Below are 19,498 nucleotides of genomic sequence, written 5' to 3' on the forward strand. Positions count from 1 at the left end.
CTGACAACGACGAATAGACGAGGCGGACTGAGAGATCAGGCGCCCGGCGGGGCAACTGCATGTAGGTCTAGCTGACGAGGTTCATGTTCCCTCAGTGAGTGTCCAGGGTACAATGGCGGTCCACTCTGGGCCAATAACTGAAATCTTGCTGAGGCCTAAAATGGGCTCAGACCCGGCCGAGAAGCGCAACAGGACATGCAGAGAGGAAGGCCACACAGATGGGAGGAGCACAAGAGACCCCACCGAGATCTGCTCTTGTGAGTCCACCGGGTGCTAAAGCGATCAACTAAGTGCCTCGCATCCCCCGGAGTGCGGCGAAAGAAGGTAGAAGGCCCTGCGCGTGGACCCCTTGAGTATGCTGAAGGACCCGGAATCTTTTCACCTCGGGGCGGCCGGAAGGGCATCTCTCCCTGATTGGGGTGCCACTGCAATGGCCCCTTTTGTGGTGGTGGGGGACCTGGAGACCGGCGGGCATGGAGCCGGGGGGCTGGAGTGTGTAGCGCTGCAGGCAGTGGATCAGTGCAGACGCTGATGGGGTCGCGGGGCGTCTGGCACCCTTGCGGGCCGGCAGTAGCTGGACCCGCCAGGGACTGGAGAGTGGTAACGTGGCTCCCCGCTGGTGCCAGGTGCTGATCCACCACCTCCCAGAAGCACGGATCGTCCGGAGTCTGGTGGCGGTGTGGGCTTCACTAACTGCCCTGAGCTGCGCAAATCACTTGCCTGGAAAGATAAGGCGGTTCGTGGCATGTGGGCTGCTGAATTCATATCTGTGCATAGATCGCTGCCTAGTGTTGGGTCCGGATGTTTGCACGTTGTTGTCCTGGAAGAGTCTTCGAAGTATCCTTGGATAGGTGACTCCTCCCCTGGACTACAGTGCGCATGGGCATCCTCTCCATCCTCAGATTGTTTTTTTTCCGCCATTGGGTTCGGATGTGCTATCTTAACTCCAGTTAGGAAAAACTTTGTATCGAGGCCAAAAGGCCTTTAGTTCGCGTCGGTACTGTTCACTCGATCGGTTTCGACTCTACCTGTTAGCTTACTAACTTCGGAAACAACTTTTCGCTTTTTACCTGACCATCGACGACACCGACGATGGAGTCGAGGACACCATTCAAGAGGTGCCCGGTATGCAATGCGAAATATCCCCATATCGACGTCCACCCGGTGTGCAACAAATGCTTGTCGCCGGACCACGACGAATCGACATGCATGGCCTGTGCCCGGTTCTGTTCCAAGAAGACTCTACGGAATCGACGAGCGGCGAGACTCGAAGCGCAGCACGCGGCACCGGCCCCGGCAGACATCTTCAACGCCGAAGATGTCGAGGAATTGGAAATCCTACCCTCCAATCCCGGTTCCGAACATGACTCCGGTTCGGACGACGTCGACGAATCACTCTTTCGCAGAGATGAAGACAACACCGAGGTAGGAGACGGCGATGAGGCCTTAGGGGCCGAAGAGAGTAGCTCCAATGACGAGCAAGGCCTACCCGTTCAGACTGACGAGAGCCCAGTGCCACAGTCTATGGCTCCGGTCGAGGGATCGCCTTCGGGCCTTACCCGAGACCTATCCCGCAGTTCTTCGGCCCCGCCCTCGGGCCCGGCCTCGGACGTTCAGCGGCAGCCATTATTACCTAAACCGGCTGGTTTCCCTTCTACCAAACCGAAACCGAAAGCTGCACTGGTAAAAATGAAACCGAAACCGAAAGTGGCGCTAGTCGGATCGAGGCCTTCCACACCTTCGACGCCAGCGACACGCATCGGCACCGAGCGCAACAAACGAGACTTCGGTGCCGAACTTGAAGCGGCCGATGTCGGAGTCGGCATACGGAAAAAGGCCCTCGGTGCCATCAAACCTGCTCGGCTCGCGGCGCCGACGCCATCGACTCCTAAACCAAAGGCCATACTGCCTGCTGCGTCTCACGTCGCTTCCACAGCAACACCAAAGCCTCCTGCATCGAAAACGTCGACGGCCATTTCCGCCCCTCGACCCGATGACCCACCGGCGCCGAAAAAGTCCACGGCCGCCTCTACAAACCTAGTCGGCGCTAAGGCCTCAAAGCGCTTCAAGTGCGAACCGTTGCAGCACAAGGCAGCAAAACCCAAACGGTCCTCCAGGACACGTCGGGCTCCGGCCCACCAAAAGCTCAAGCAGCCTCTTCGGCGCCAGCCAACATAACTTTTGGCCTGCCGCCATCCACGATCCCGAAAATGTTCCAACTCAGGACACGGGTCACCCACACCACGGTTACACCTGCTGAGACGTCTCCGTCACATTACATCGACGCCAATACCGGCAGGATGATTATCCATGACCGGAGGATAACTTCGGAGCCACCCTTGGACCCTTTCAGGATCCCACTAAAAAGAAAGCTGCCTGTGGACTCAGAACCTGTGCTTTGCGAATCTTTCGACTCGCCCTACCAGGATCCTCTCTCATTCTCTCCCACACACTCCGACACGGATGCGTTGGCAGACTATATGGATGACCAAGTCCCTTACCACGGAGACATGGACCCTGATGACCAACAGGACCCTGATCAAACTTGGGGCGACCCTGCAGACCCCAGTGCACCTCTAGATGCACAGGACCCACAACTCTATGGAGCGAAAACATCTCCCACAGAGGACACTGCAGCGTTCAACGCTCTTATTGAACGTGCTGCGAATAATCATGGAGTGCAGCTTCACTCTGACACCGTGGAAGACGACTTCCTTATGGACACTTTCGCTTCCTCAGAAAGGCATGTAAAGACTCTGCCCATGTTAAAAGGGGTCCTCAAACCAGCCAAGGACATCTTCAAGGAACCCACCAGGGCAAGGGTGATAAACCCCAGGATCGACAAAAAGTACAGATCAGCACCTGGGGACCCTACTTACATCAGAGGCCAATTACCTCTCGACTCCATTGTCGTTGCGAATGCTCGCAAGAGGGCACACTCGCAAACGACAGGTGACGCTCCTCCCCCGGACAAAGAGTCCAAGGTGTTAGAGACCTCTGGCAAGCGAGTTGCCGCCCAGGCTGCCAACATATGGCGCATAGCCAACACTCAAGCGCTCCTCGCTCGCTACGATAGAGCGCACTATGACACATTGGAGCAACTACTCCAACATCTCCCTGACCCGTTCAAAGAAGGTGCAGAAATTCTTATCAGAGAGGGACAGCTACTCACAAATGCTTCCATCAAGTGTGCACTAGATGCTGCAGCCACGGCTGCCAGGGCCATAAACACAAGCGTCATGCTGCGACGACATGCCTGGTTGCGCATCTCCGGGTTCAAACCTGAGGTGCAAAATAATATACTAAACCAACCTGTCAATCCCGACTATTTATTCGGGCCGGAGGTTGACACAGCCCTTGAGAAAATAAAAAAGGACACGGACACTGCAAAGTCCATGGGGGCTCTCCAGACTCAGTCCTTTCGGAGCAGCTCCTTTCGTCGCCCCGGAAATAGAGGAGCAGGTAGAGGACAGGGGTCACAGCAGACATACAACAAGGGCAATACCCAAACCACCTACGATAAGAACACCCGGGGTGGATATCGTGGCTCTAGTACAAAGGGCAGAGGACGCGGCTACGGCAACACCAGGTCCTCCCCCAAGAACAAGCAGTGACGCCCTCTCCCTTCCTCCCGACCACATAACACCTGTCGGGGGAAGGCTACAAAGGTTCCTGCCCACGTGGAACTCCATCACCACGGACAGGTGGGTCAAAGATATTGTCAAATACGGTTACTGTCTAGAGCTAACCTCCACTCCACCCACAATACCTCCAAGAAACCGTCCTATGTCCTCAGAGCACTTAACGCTCTTACAGCAAGAGGTGCAAAGTATGCTTCTAAAAGGCGCTATAGAGGTCGTACCCGTCCACGAGCAAGGTACGGGAGTGTACTCCCTCTACTTTTTAATACCGAAAAAGGACGGGTCACTCAGACCTATACTAGACCTAAGACCCCTGAACCGGTACATTCTTTCCGAGCACTTTCACATGCTCACTCTCCAGCAAGTCCTTCCGCTTCTCAAGCAGGGAGACTTCCTGGCCACACTGGACCTCAAGGATGCGTATTTCCACATACCCATTCACCTCTCACACAAAAAATACCTCAGGTTCACTGTTCAGGGACAGCACTATCAATTCAAAGTCCTGCCCTTCGGCGTGACAACAGCACCCAGGGTTTTCACAAAGTGCCTAGCTACTGTGGCGGCACATCTACGGAGGCAGCACATACACGTCTACCCCTACCTGGACGACTGGCTCGTTCAAGCGAAGTCAGCCCAGCAATGTGCCAGCCACATGTCCCGCACCATTCACCTCCTTCACAGTCTGGGATTCTCACTAAATTACCCAAAATCCCATCTCCAGCCCGCACACGTACAACAGTACCTGGGTGCCACTATAGACACTCTGGCAGCCACAGCTCAGCCAAATTTAGTGAGGATCAACAGCATGCAAATGCTGATTTCCAAGTTCAAACCCCAACACTCCCTTCCTGCGCGAGTGTTCATGCAGTTGATAGGCATGATGGCCTCCTGCATTTTCATAGTCCCGCACACGAGATTACATATGCGCCCGCTTCAGGAGTGCTTAGCACGTCAGTGGAATCAGGCTCAAGGACAGTTGAAAGACCTAGTGTTGGTGAGCGGTCGGGCATACAACTCTCTGCATTGGTGGAATCCACAAAACCTTTGCAAGGGCCGACCGTTCCAAGAGCCTGTTCCACAAATAGTACTGACAGCGGACGCGTCTCTCCAGGGATGGGGAGCTCATGTACTCCACTACACAGTGCAGGGACTATGGACGACACAACAGAAGAAAATGCACATCAACCTTCTGGAACTGATGGCAATCTTCCTGGCCATGAAGGCATTCAAAGTACATCTGTGCAACAAGGTCGTGTTGATCCGGACGGACAACATGACCGCAATGTACTACATACAGAAGCAGGGAGGAACGCACTCTCCACAGTTGTCTCATCTGGCTCGGAGCATGTGGAAGTGGGCCATTCAGAGGAACATGTTCCTCATGGCGGAACACCTCCCCGGCAAGGACAACCAGATGGCGGATCTGCTCAGCAGACACAGCCACCAGATGCACGAGTGGGAGTTACACCCGTCAGTACTCCAGCCGTATTTCCAGCAGTGGGGTCATCCAGAGATAGACCTGTTCGCCACAAGCGAAAACGCAAAATGCCAAAGCTTTGCCGCCAGGTTCCCACATCCGCAGTCGCAGGGCAATGCGATATGGATGAACTGGTCCGGCAGATTTGCGTACGCTTTTCCCCCAGCGCCGTTGATACCGCTGGTGGCTCGCAAACTCAGACAACACTCCCTGACACTCGTCCTAGTTGCTCCTACGTGGGCACGCCAGCCATGGTACACCACCTTCCTCGAACTTTCCGTGGTGCAGCATCAAAGGCTGCGGATCAAACCCCTGCATTTGACGCAGAACCATGGAGACATTCAGCACCCAGATCCGCAACAGCTGAACCTGGCGATCTGGCTCCTGAAGTCCTAGAGTTTGGCTACCTCAACCTGCCACCTGACTGTATGGACATATTCAAAGAGGCCAGGAGACCCACTACAAGAGCTTGCTATGCAGCCAAATGGAAAAGGTTCGTCATTTATTGCGGTAATAATGACATTAACCCGCTGGACGCATCCATCCAAAACATCATTTGTTACCTCCTACACCTATACCGATGCAATCTGGCGTACACCTCTATACGTGTCCATTTGACCGCAATATCAGCCTATCTACAAACCAGGCAGCACCTCTCTCTATTCAGAGTGCCTGCCATCAAAGCATTCTTGGAAGGACTCAAACGAGTCATTCCACCAAGCCACCCACCGGCTCCAATGTGGAACCTCAACCTGGTCCTCACACGCCTGATGGGTCCACCCTTTGAACCTCTCCACTCATGCGAGATTCAATTCCTCACCTGGAAAGTAGCTTTCCTGGTAGCGATCACCTCTTTAAGAAGAGTTAGTGAACTCCAGGCACTAACAGTTCAAGAGCCATTTATACAGGTTCATGCCAACAGGGTCGTACTACGTACCAACCCCAAATTCATGCCCAAGGTAATATCGCAGTTCCACATGAATCAAACTATTGAACTGCCCGTTTTCTTCCAAAACCCACAAACTGTCGCGGAAAGGGCACTCCACACACTAGATGTCAAAAGGGCCCTCGTGTATTACATCGACAGGACCAAACCCTTTAGGAAGACAAAACAACTGTTCGTTGCCTTTGCCCCACACCACAAAGGTAACGCCATCTCCAAAGCAGGGATAGCCAGATGGATAGTTAAGTGTATCCAAATTTGTTATCAAAAGGCAAAACGCACATTAACTATTCCCCCACGAGCCCACTCAACACGTAAGTTAGGGGCCTCCATGGCTTTTCTAGGAAATATTCCCCTGCATGATATATGTAGAGCAGCCACCTGGTCCACTACACACACATTTACCAAACAGTATTGTGTAGATGTGCAATCAAAACAGCAGGCAGCTGTAGGACAGGCTGTTCTCAAAACCCTTTTTCAGACCGCTGCAGCTGGCACTGGTAGCCGCCGCTAATAGAGGGCACTGCTATATATTCTATGCACAGATATGAATTCAGCAGCCCACATGCCTCGAACTGAATATGCTACTTACCAGTATGCATCTGTTCTTGGCATGTAGGGCTGCTGACATTCATATCGCCCTCCCTCCTCCCCGGCGCCTGTAGCAGCTGCAGCTCTCAGAATTACTGTAAGCATGGCCATCACTTTTCTGTATCTACTCCATCACTGCCACAATGGCAAAAAACAATCTGAGGATGGAGAGGATGTCCATGCGCACTGTAGTCCAGGGGAGGAGTCACCTATCCAAGGATACTTCGAAGACTCTTCCAGGACAACAACGTGCAAACATCCGGACCCAACACTAGGCGGCGATCTATGCACAGATATGAATGTCAGCAGCCCTACATGCCAAGAACAGATGCATACTGGTAAGTAGCATATTCATTATCTGCCAAGGGCTTGACACAGAGGCGATGATAAACCCCCCGACCACAAAAAGCGGGACCCTAAAGCCCGAAGGCTCTAGAGGCTGGCTACTCTATCCTCAGTGTGCTGGCCAGGTCCTGAAAGTTTAGCGAGCCCGACCAAACTTGCCCAACAGTTCCACTAGCTCTGGCCACACATTGGGAAAAATGACCCTAAGCAGTCCAAGTTGTCATCTGAAAATAAGCGCCTCACCCACAACAAGGATGTGAGCTCCGAACCTGAAACAGAACTGAATGCCAGGGAGTGTGGGGATAAACAGGAAGAGGACCTGCGAGCCATACTGCTGGATGTCCACTCTAGCCTAAAGACTATTGACATTAAAATAGACGCTCTCACCTCCTGGCTGGACAAGGTAAAGCAGCAGGTAGACTCCCATGAGTCTCGCCTAGACGTGCTGGATAATCGCGCCTCAAATGTGCACGACTATTAAGTCGAATCCAAGGAGCACCTCCTCCAAATTGAAAAGTTACTCGCGGTAATCAAAGCTAAAAATGAAGATTTGGAGGCGCGCTCCAGGTGCAGCATCCTCCCAATTGCTGGATTACCCGAAACCACGGCCATACCCAAAATGGAACTCTACGTTGAAACACTGCTTCGCGAGCAGTTTGAATCTGTCCTTTCCCCTGTGTTTGTGTTAGTGTGTGCGCCCTATAAACCATCAAGACAATAACATCTCGTTTTTCCCAGACTTGACTCCGCTGGTACAAGCCGTACGCAAATAATTTCTGCCTACCAAACGTACCTTACAGCGGGCCGAAATCCCAAATGCCATGCTGTACCATGCTAAATTGAAAATTTTGCACGCCGGGCAATCCCACTTCTTCGCTGATGCGAAATCAGCACAAAAATCCGCCAAACACATTAGCACCAAGAGACGTTGGCCCCCCTTCCCCCAACCACCAGCTCTTCTCAACAGGCTAGATCCGAACCGGGACTCCGTGATAACGACTGATGGCTCCACGGTCGCTGGCCGCTACCTGATGTGCTAACCACTGAGACACGCCCTTTTTACCCAATACTGACCATGAACACAGGTGCCATGCCTCCTCATGGCAAAGTCTGTATGTGTGACCGGACTGTGCGCTTACTTACACTCTGTGTAGCCCCTATCTAAATACAAGGCCAGGCCGCCCTGCCATATGGGTAGGGCAGTAAACTGCCGTCCCAGGCCCCCACTGGGAAAACGCCCATGGTTTGCTGTGTTTTTTTTTTTTAAGGGTTAACAAGGTGAGGGGTGGAAGCCACAACCTAGTTGGGGGAGTTGGTGTGGGTTGGGGGAAGTCAAAAATGTTGGTGGGGGGAGGGGTGTTTGGTTTTCACGGTTATCTGATGTCGACCATACATGTGAGCACACAGACCGCACACACTGCTCAGAACACGGACTACATTATTGCTGCAACACCCATCAATATATAGATGGCTTCAATGCAGAGTGCGGCAGCCCACTTCACACCCATCTTCGCATCACAAACAGATAGATGACGGTTGTAAAGTTCCTAACATGGAACATTAGAGGACTAAACGAACACAGGAAGACTAAACTCGTACATTCCTATCTAATCAGGCATAAAATTGACATTTGCTTTCTACAAGAAACACATCTCAGAAGCACTGCAGACCCCAAACTCCATAATAGACACTGGGGGATAGGTACACTTAGCGACACTCTAATTTTGCTAGAGGTGTAGCAATATTGAAAAAAAACAAGCAATATTAGACCCCGAAGGTCGCTACATCATCCTAAGTGGTACACTAGTGACTACCCCAGTAACACTGGATGCAATCTATGGTCCCAAGGTGGATGACCCTGACATCTTTAATACCATTTGGTCAAAAATCACACTGATTGGCTGCAATACCGTAGTATGGGGGGAAGACTTTAACGTCATAATTGCATGACTCCCTAGGCTGTGTGGGCTCTTCCCGCAGACTGCCCCCAAGAGCCAACCCAAAGATTCACTCCCTATCTCAAGATAACGGACTGATAGATATATGGCACAGTGGGCACCTGGACACCAAAGAGGGTACTTGTATCTCCTCGAAACACAACGCCTGGTCCAGGCTGGATTTTTGACTGGTCACTGGGGACATTGCAACCAGGACTAAAGACACTCGACTTATGCAGCACACATTATCTGACCACTCCCTAGCTCTGATTAGCTGGATCATACCACAGACAATGCCTAGAGCTTTTAGGTTGCGTCTTCCCCCAAACATCCTACTAGATATAGTTTTTAGGGAGGAGATACAAGCGGAACTCACACAATTGTTCTCCATCAATGAAGGGTCGGTTGCCTCCCCTTCAACGCTATGGGAAGACTTCAAGGCGGTGATAAGGGGGCATGCATAGCGAAGCAATCTGGGGTGCTAAAATCAATTACGCAGACGCTGGAGGGACTAGACCAGGACATCTGAGATGCTGAACTCCTGTACTATCAAAATGGAGCGGCTGCGCATCTTGCCACCCTTACGGTGAAAATCTGGAAATATGGCGAAGAGGCGTATAGGGAAACCCACTGGTAAACACGCTCGGACCAAATGGTAAGGGGAGGGAGATCTAGATTACTGAACTTCTAGATAACGACTCTGATCCAGTAAGAGGGCCGACTGCCACACTAAAACGGCTGACTGACTTTTATACCTCCCTTTACACTGCCGCACACTACAGGCCTAACCCCGAGCTGCAAGCCTAACTGGACCTCAATTGAATTGGTGTGGCTGAGTGATGCACACCGTGCTTACCTGGATGAGCCCTTTACTACTGAGGACATTGTTCAGGCCATAAAAGGTATGCCTTGCGACGGCCCCAGAACTTGATTGACTAACAGTTTCATTTTACTAGACATACGCTGTCAAGCTTGCCCCCTACCTTCTGGCGGTCTACCAAGAGTCTCTTGAACGAGTCTCTTTACCACCAGCAATGCGTAAAGCAGTGACATTACTCCTGAAGCCAGACACGCCGGCCAATGTGTGTGACTCCTACCATCCACTCACACACATTAACACCAAAGTCCTTGCTAAGCTGCTTGCTACTAGACTACAACCACTCCTCTCGATCATTGCCAGGCCGGACCAGTCGGGGTTTATCCCAGGCAGATCCACAGTGCACATTCTTCTCCACACTGCACCAAATAGACAACCAATTACCGGCCCTTGCAGCCCTTAAAGACACAACTAAAGCATTTGATTCATTAGAATGGCCATCCCTATTTACCATATTACCCAGACCGGGCAATTAGCTCCAACTTTATCCAGATTACCCGATTACTCTGCACCCAACCTACAGCATGTTTGAAAGCGAGCGGTTTTCTGTCTGACCCATTCCCGATAACATGTGGCATCAGGCTATTTGCGGTGGCCATGGGACACTGCCAGTATCGCACAGCAAGGGGGTTGGGATTCAAAGACGGGGGTTTAATAATATAGATTTATTCAGATGATTTCACTCTATATATTCAAGCACTCTAAGAGAACCTAAACCCAGCACTGAGGGAGGTCCTCCAATTTGGAGGCATGTCTGGTATAAGCATCAATTGGGCTAAATCCACACTCCTTCCCTTGACTGCCGCCCCACTTAGGATGGAGCTGACCTTCCCACTAACCTGGGCTGAGGGCCCGATTAAGTGTTTAGGGATTTGGCTGAGCAGAGACGTACAGGAGATCTGGTGCATGAACTATGGCTAGATGATGGAGTGGCTGGAGGGTAGGATAGCCACCTGTTCCAGACTACCACTATCCCTGGCTGCCAGAATTGCCATAGCCGAATTACTATACTTATTTGCAAACCTATTGTTTGAGGCATGTGAGCTGTACATGACATGCTGCACATAGCCTGCCATCTAGTGTTTGGTCCGGATGTTTGCACTTTGTTTTTGTTCGAAGAAATTGTAGGAGAGTAGGGTCTGCTATCCTATGGTCACCCCAAATTTTTGATTTTTGCTTCACTGGTTTTTGACATATTGAGGCTGTGGGCCTGCTAATCAGACCCCCAGCCTGCTGTTCTCTCTGCTAAATTGACACTATGCACTTTAGGTGCATGACCCATTGGAACTGGGTCACCCTGTGAGCCCCTGTACTAGTGTACCCTAGGTACTCAGGGCATTGGTGTATCTGAGGCGTACCAGGGGCTGAAGCATGTATTGTGCCACCCCTGGCCTGGCCTAGCAATTTGACACAACTGGCTGATCACTCAGCTGGGGTAAGTTGGTGTATCCACCTCTTACTTGGGTGTAGTATGCCTATACCTAACCTTAAAAGGGACACATGTTAACCTATAAGTCACTCCTATGGCAGGCCTTAACGATACTGAAGGCAGAGTGCTTGGTTTCATGTGAGATGGTGCTCTGGCATGAGCTGAGCCTGTTTGCAGTAGTCGGAACAACTTCCTTCTACCATTTCCAGATATCGCCATTCCATATACCCTTAAGTGCATTATGAACCTCGCGGTTAAATGCTATCTTTGGTTTGGCTTTATCAAAACATGTCGAGTAAGGTGTCATACGAATTGGAATACTAACCCCTCGCCAATTCTGGCGACTGGGTTAGCATTCCACCCTCCTAGAGGGACACGACATGTACAGAACCTGAAACCCGGGTAAAATCCGACATAGCCTCAGCTCCACAAAATGGACGCTGCCACCACAGACACAAGTCTGCCCTCCTGCTGCTGGGAGTCCTTCCAGCTTGGGAGATGTGGACAAAGGGTTTCCTGCCAGGGGAGGTGCGACCACCACCCCAGACAGGATTTTGTGTATTGATCAGGTAGGGCTTGAAAGGAAACAGACATGCCTGAGGCTCACAAGGAGCCTCGGTGCATATGCCAGTTCAATCCGGTCCTGGGGCACACCAGCCCCAGACCTGGGGCGAGCTGGACAAAGGATTGGGGGTGTAACCACCCCCCTTCCTGGTCCCACCCTTAGGGAGGGACCTAGCTGGTAGTCCGGCCCCTAGAATCCGCTTAAAGGTAGGAGCTGTGTCCAAAGACTTCAGACATCCTGGAATCAACTTGTAACTAAGAAGAAGACGGGAACTTCGACGTTCTGCTGCACAGAAGACTGAAGGAAATCTCCCCTATGGTCAGGGAGTGACCATCTTGCTAACGCAAGCACCATCCAGCGAATCGACGTTTGCTTTGCCGCCGCCCGAGCCCAGAGACCGACAAGGACTGGACCTCCAGACCTCTCACCGCCCGATCCACAGTCCCTGAAAAGAAGGAACCCGTGGAGGCACCGAGACACGTGGAGCCAGCCATCTTGGAAGACACTCGACTAGCTGAAAGCGCGATAACAGAGGCTCCCTCCAAGTTGTGCTTTGGGTCCTGAGAAGCCCAACATCCGAGCAGCATCTGCACCAAAGGTGAGCCCTCCAGCATCTCCACGATCTGCGTGGGGCCCCTCTGCACTTCGCGACTCGACGCGCCTAACCGGTTACTGGTCCGTTGACTAGTGGCCATCTTGGCGACCATCTTGAAAAACTACAATGCTGGTCTGGTTGCTCCAGACTGGCCCCTGCTTCCCTCCAAAGGAGAAGCCCCTCTGACCTTGCTGGTCAGAGCTAAAAGCTTTCTTCACTTCCTGGGACTCCTGCTTTTGCCAAGGCTTGTTTGCTTCTTCTGAGTCGCCGACACCGCCGACAGCGAGAGCCTGCGTGGGACAGCTTGTGAACCGACTCCTGGACGTCGTCGACCTTCAGGGACCACGTGGCTGCAGAGACAAGCTACACCTCTTCACCTGTTTGCACCAGACATCGCCTGGTACCTACCTGGTGCCACACCGGTCACTGGCTAGTGACTCACTGTCCCCTCTGCTTACAGGTCTTCTACACTTCCGATCCATCCTTGGATCCACCGCATCTCTTCTGGACCGACCGCCTGCAGCATCTTTGTCGTCAGGCTCCATTGAACAGATAGACGAAACCCGACGCACTTCGAGCCCTATGCACCCGCTTGCTGTGGGTGAGGTAAAGCTGGCACTCCGGTGCACAAGTGTAGAGTAACTTCTCTAATGTCTAGGTTTGAAGTCTTGAATTCGTAGTCCAACCAGAAGACCCTTCTAGCAGTAACTTTTGAACAATTACGCACCCATTGAAAACCTATGGGCGCCCGCGTGTAACTTTCCTCACTGCACACGCGACCCGTGGACCTCCTGGTCACTAACTAAAGTTAGCTCCTTGTAGGCCCAGCGATTCTAGAGGCCCTAGGCCTTCTCCCTTTCCTGTGCGTGGTACTTATACCATTATTTTAGTATATGGTTTGAGCGGCCACCAGGGCCTATCCATATAAAGTGCAACTTTCGTATATTGTAATACTTTCTTGTTTAACGATTTATGCTCCTGTGCTCATAAAGAGTCTAGGGGATACTTTGAGTAATAAATACATATATTTTGAATATATATCTGTGTGGTGTCCTTTCATTGGTATAAAGGGGGGTTGCATATGGTAAAACAGCTTGCTTAACGTGCCTAAACGAGTTTAGCCTCAAAGACTGCTTAGCCTACGCTACCACTAGGGCAGCTGGTCCGAAAAGGTTGACTTACAACCACACCATAAGGGTTGCTTGGCATGGTACAAGGTGGTCACTTTAATTAGTGAACATCATATACCAGGCCAACTTCTCACTGAAATCTTTTCCAGTCATGAGATAGGTGACTCCTCCTTTTGGTGATACTGCTGGTGCGCATGGGCATCCACTCCATTGTTGAATTGTTTTTTTCCGCCATCGGGTTCAGATGTGAATTGCTGCGCTCCGGTTCAGCACAGTTTCTCGGGTTCCCTTTGCGCAATCCACTACTCTCTATGGTATTGTTTCTCGATCGCGTGTCCCATTCTCCACGTATTGTTTCCACTTAAATTTTTTTGATCGGAAAACTCGTGGAGGGCCAATGGGCCTACCCGCGCCAGGCTCGCTAGCAGTCGATGGAACGGACTCCAATTCAAGCTCTGTCCGGGTTGTCGCGCCAAGTTTCCGTTCACTGACCTGCCCGAAGTGTGCAATCTGTTTATCCCCGAAACATGACGAGAGACTGCGATGCGTGCCAATAGTTTCGATCAAAGAAGACGCTTCGTGACCGTCTGGCTTGACGTCACTTGATGCAACACCATGGTGGCTCCGTACCGGACATCTTCGGCGAAGATTCTGACAGCGAAAAATACACCCTCAAGGAGCTCAGGAAGAGGAACATGTCTCTGTGTCTGAGGCCGACTCCGACATGGAAGAAGAGGAGCAAGTTACACCGGGTCAGAATACCGTGAGTACAGAAACCCCCTTGCCCCAACAACCAAAAACAAAAAAAGGCTCTTGTTCTTCCTCTGCCTGCGGCCAAAGTCGGCACCGAGAGTTTCGAGCACCCCAGGCAGGCGCCGAGCCAAAATCCTCTTTGCCAAAATCCAAGCCCGTCCTGGTCCGCGGTCCTCCTTTGTTGAAGCCTAAATCTTCGGTACCGAAGAGTTTGGAGCCAAAACTTTCAGCGCCGAAAACTGCAAGTAAAGACAGACTGACAAAAGAGCGTCGGTCCAATGTTACTCCTTCGGATTCGAAACAAAAAGAACTGATTATTAACCCAGAAACTGGACATATTCATGCCAAATTGCCTGAAAAAAGGTAATTGGCCCAACAGGATGAGCACCACATACCCCTGAAGAAAAGGAATGTGGGTGCAAACCCTTCACGACCTTATGTGCCACCTCCTTCACCTATTAATCCTCAATTACTCATCACACCCACTAATTCACCACTTACACCTAACCCACAGGAGGATGAGGATGGAGATGCGGATAGGCCACAAGATCTTGACCTATGGGAGGATTATGATTATGTTCCACACACAGATACTGACCCTGACTTATACCCGTCCAGGCCATTACCACCTGACAACAATATAGGCTACATTGGACTTCTTAATAGGGCTGTTCAATACCATGGTGTGGAGCTACATGAGGAGGCTTTAGAGGAGGACTTCTTGTTTGAGACCTTAAGCTCCACTCACAAAACTACTCCTACACGACCAATGCTTAAAGGGATGCTTAAGCACGCAGATGAGGTTTTTAAAGATCCTGTAAGGCCAAGAATCATCATGCCCAGAGTTGAGAAGAAATATAAGCCTGCACCTACTGACCCTGCATACATCAAGGGTCAGCTGTTCTTGGACTCTCTTTGGGTTTCTAATGCTCGCAAGAGAGCTAACTCACAGACCACAGGTGAGGCCCCTCCTCCTGATGAGTCCAAGTTAATTGATGCCTCTGGCAAAAGGTAGCCTCACAAGCAGCTCATCACTGGTGCATTGCTAATGCTCAGGCTTTGCAAGCCAGATATGATTGGGCTCATTACAGTGAGCTAGAAAAACGTTTGCAATTTCTGCAAGATGAGCACAAATCTAAGTCAAATGATCTTATCCAGGAGGGCAAACTTATCACCAATACCTCCATCAAGTGCGCATTAGATGCAGCAGACGCAGCAGCGCGCGCAATAAACACCAGCGTACTACTACGTAGACACCCATGGTTGAGAATTACAGGTTTCAAACCGAAGGTACAGGCCTCCATTCTCAGTCAGCCTTTTGATAAAGGACACCTCTTTGGTCCAGCAGCTGACACCTCGCTGGAAAAATTGAAGGACACTGAGGTCGCAAAGGCCATGGGGGCTTTACAGTTAGTTGCGGGTAGGGGTTCCTTTCGGGGCTCCTTTTATAGGGCCGGCTCCAAAAATATTACCACAGAAAATCCATCCTCCTTACAAGGGCAACAACCAATCGCCATCATCAAGAGGCTATTTTAGAGGAGGTTTTAGAGGAAACAAAGGTAAGGCAAGAGGCAGAGGCAACTCCACACACTTCCCCTGCAAATAACAAACAGTAACTTCCTTCCACTACCCCCTGATACACTCCTGTAGGGAGACTTCTCATCAATTTCTTCCTGTCTGGAACACCATCACCTCAGACAAATGGGTTTTACAAATTATCCAATATGGTTACTGCCTGGAACTTACAGACCCTCCCTCAAACATTCTTCCAAGATTACACGCAATTTCACATGAGCATCTTACCCTTCTAAAAATTCTCTCTCCGTTGGAGAAAGATAGAACCAGTCCCATTAAAGCATCAAAGGACTAGAGTATACTCCCGTCCTTAGTTCCCAAAGGACGGCTCTCTCAGGCCTATACAAGACCTTGGAGAACTGAATCTATACATTCAATCTAACCACTTTCACTTGGTCACTCTCCGTTCCTTCAACAAGGCGACTTTCTATCCACTCTGGACTTAAAGGACGACTATTTCCATATCCCAATACATCCTGCTCACTGCAAATACCTCAGGTTTGTAGTAGCAGGCCAGCACTATCAGTTCAAAGAGCTCCCATTCGGAGTAACTACCGCACCCAGAGTTTTCACCAACTGCTTGGCGGTAGTCGCAGCTCATCTTCGAAGACAACACATTCACGTCTTCCAATATCTGGACGACTGGCTCAAAATCCAGATCGCAAGAAAGCTGTCTCCATCACAAACACAAGACAGTGCAGTTGCTCCACGATCTTGGATTCACAGTAAACCTGTCCAAGCCCCATCTACAGCCAGCCAGCACACAGGCATATCTGGGAGCCACAATAGATACACAAAAAGCTTTGGCCTACCTCAATCCGAACAGAATCGGCAACATGCAGACTCTACTCTGACAGTTTCAGCCTCAACACTCATTGCCAGCTTGAGTGTTCATGCAGTCACTAGGGATGATGGCGTCTTGCATACTAATAGTTCCTTACGCAAGACTTCACATGCGTCCCCTTCAGGAGTGCTTAGCACGTCAGTGGAACCAGTCTCCGGATCTGTGATCAGATCTAGTGTTGGTGGACGGCTGCACCCATCGCTCTCTGCAGTGGAGGAATACACAAAACCTTTCAAAAGGGCGGCCCTTCATAGACCCGGTTCCACAGATCGTGCTAACAGCAGACGCACCGCTGACTGGTTGGGGAGCTCATCTCTAGACGCATACAATTCTGGGCATATGGAGCCTGCAGCAAAAGCAGCTTCACATAAATCATCTAGAGCTGCTAGAGATTTTTCTAGCGCTCAAAGCGTTTCAAATTAATCTAGTCGGCAAAGCTGTCCTGATCTGTACAGACAACGTGACAGCAATGTACTGCATACAAAAACGGGGGGGGGGGGGGGGGCACTCTCCAGCTGTCAAAACTAGCACAGACCATCTGGAGATGGGCCATACGTCACAATGTTTCTCCTTGCAGAACACCCTCCAGGAGTAAACAATCAGATTGCAGATCTGCTCAGTCGTTCGACAACAGATCCACGAATGGGAACTCCAGGTGTCCATACCTACACAACACATTGTGTTGACATTCAAGCTAACAAAGGAGCACATGTTGAACACATGTTTGAAAATGTACACTCAATTCAGCCCAAGCTTCCAAGGAGGGAAATAGCGCTACAGAATCTATGTACTGCATGTGCGTCCAGGATATTTTCACGCTACTAAACAAAATGGTTACTTGCTTGTAGGAGTAGTTTTGCAGCTTGAAGATTTATCTGGAGTCACAAGCCACCCTCGTGCTGCCCCATTAATGAAGTGATTTGGAACAGAGAGATGGAGTTTATATGCACAGAGAGCTAAACCAATGAATAATACAAGTCACTTGCCAAGGGGAAAAAGTTAATCCGAAGATGGCAACCATACACAGTCTTCAGGAACGTACGTCTGACATCACAGGAGGATGGACAGGGCACCAAATAGCTGATTACACTCAAAAGGGGGAAAAGGACCATTCTAGAACCATTCACTAGATGGTGGAATAACGGCCTGAATGTGAATCCTGAAAATTGGCAAAACTACTCCTACACACAAGTAACCATTTTAATACCAAAGTGGGTCATAGGGAAAACCGCGGCAGCTTCATACCCTTCTTAAAGTGAAATCTGTGCAGTTGTCAGGCTTTCGACCTATGTTCGACTATACTCATCTGGATGCTAATTTGAAGACCGTGAAATCCACACCATTGATACCATTGAAGGTGCTGGACAGGGTAAACAAATTGGTGTGGAAGACTAAGGGCCATATGTAGGTAGCGTACAAGTTACCACTTCTTAAATACCGAACTTTACCGATTCGGTATTTAAGAAGTGGTAACTCGTATGTAGGTAATCATTCGGTAAATATTACCGAATCGGAGAAATTCGGTAATTACCGAATCGGTATTTACCGATTCGGTAATGAGGCATACCTTCCCATTGATTGAATCAATGGGAAGGTATGCCTCATTACCGAATCGGTAAATACCAATTCGGTAATGGGGGGGAGCACATTCAAGGGTGGCAGGGTGTCACAGTGACACCCTGTTGCACCCCTGATTCCTGCATGTGTGCACATGTGGCGCACATACATGCCCTAAGGGCATGTATGTCTGCCACATGGCACTGTTAGTCCAGCAAAATATTGCTTTTTGCAATGAATTCGGTATTTAGCACCAACATATATTTGGTGCTAAATACCGAATTATTTTCCCTACACATCACTCATTTGAGTGTCACCTACATCTCATTTCAGGATTCGGTATTTACCGAATCGGTAAAATAACCGAATCCTGAAATGTTCCCCCTACATAGCAAAAGCCTAAATACCGGTCGGTAACGGTATATTTACCGAAAATCGGCCGTTACCGACCGGTATTAGGCTACCTACATATGGCCCTAAGTGGGCAAAAGATTACTGAAAATTGTGGTCAAAGCCAGACTTTGTTTCTCAGTCAATTAAAGCCACTGAATTTAAAACCATAACCAACAAAATAATTATTTAAAATTGTTTTCAACCTGCCCAGCCCTCAATAGAGAAATTTGCATAAGTAAATCACAGGCATGTGAAATATACCACTTAATCACCGCCACTAGTAATTATTGCTATCATGTACAGTTCCAGCCCTCATCACAAAATATTGATAAAACATTGATCATTGGAAGAAAGAGTAGCAGCTATGTCTGAGCTAGATTTGGTTTGTGCAGTCTAAATGCTCCATGTATCTGACAAATCTAGAGTTGTGGATTTTAGTTTGGGCATTGTGCTAATGCCCAGGTAGAGAAAGATAGCATAGCTCCATCTGCTCCGTCCTCTCAACCTTGATTGATATAGAGGATAAGTCTTAAGGATTAATTCTCATAATTAAAAACAAAAACAAAAAAATCCAGACTGTATTTCAGTTTATAATAAATATTCTATATGGAAGCTGTCAAAAACGCAATGTGATTAGCTTGTGTTTTACTTTGATTGGACATAGATCACTGAATTAGTTTGCAGTTGGTCAAATGCATGTGCCCTAAACTCAAACTCAGCTGTTAGGGTTGGAGATGTAGCACGTGTCATATCTTCTCATACCCAGGATTTCATCAACCCTCCTCTTCCCTATCCGATTTTATTACATATGTTAAGTAGAGCTACTTGACTGGTGCTTTCTTGGCC

At 49.9% G+C, this 19,498-nt stretch overlaps 1 protein-coding gene across 9 annotated transcripts in view; it reads left to right on the forward strand.

The window, feature by feature from the left end:
- Positions 1–19,498, forward strand: part of GPATCH8 (G-patch domain containing 8) — an 826,162-nt gene that overhangs the window by 759,724 nt on the left and 46,940 nt on the right. The window lies entirely within an intron of this gene.

This window comes from Triturus cristatus, chromosome 1_1 (assembly GCF_964204655.1).
Source record: "Triturus cristatus chromosome 1_1, aTriCri1.1, whole genome shotgun sequence".
Lineage (NCBI taxonomy): Eukaryota > Metazoa > Chordata > Amphibia > Caudata > Salamandridae > Triturus > Triturus cristatus.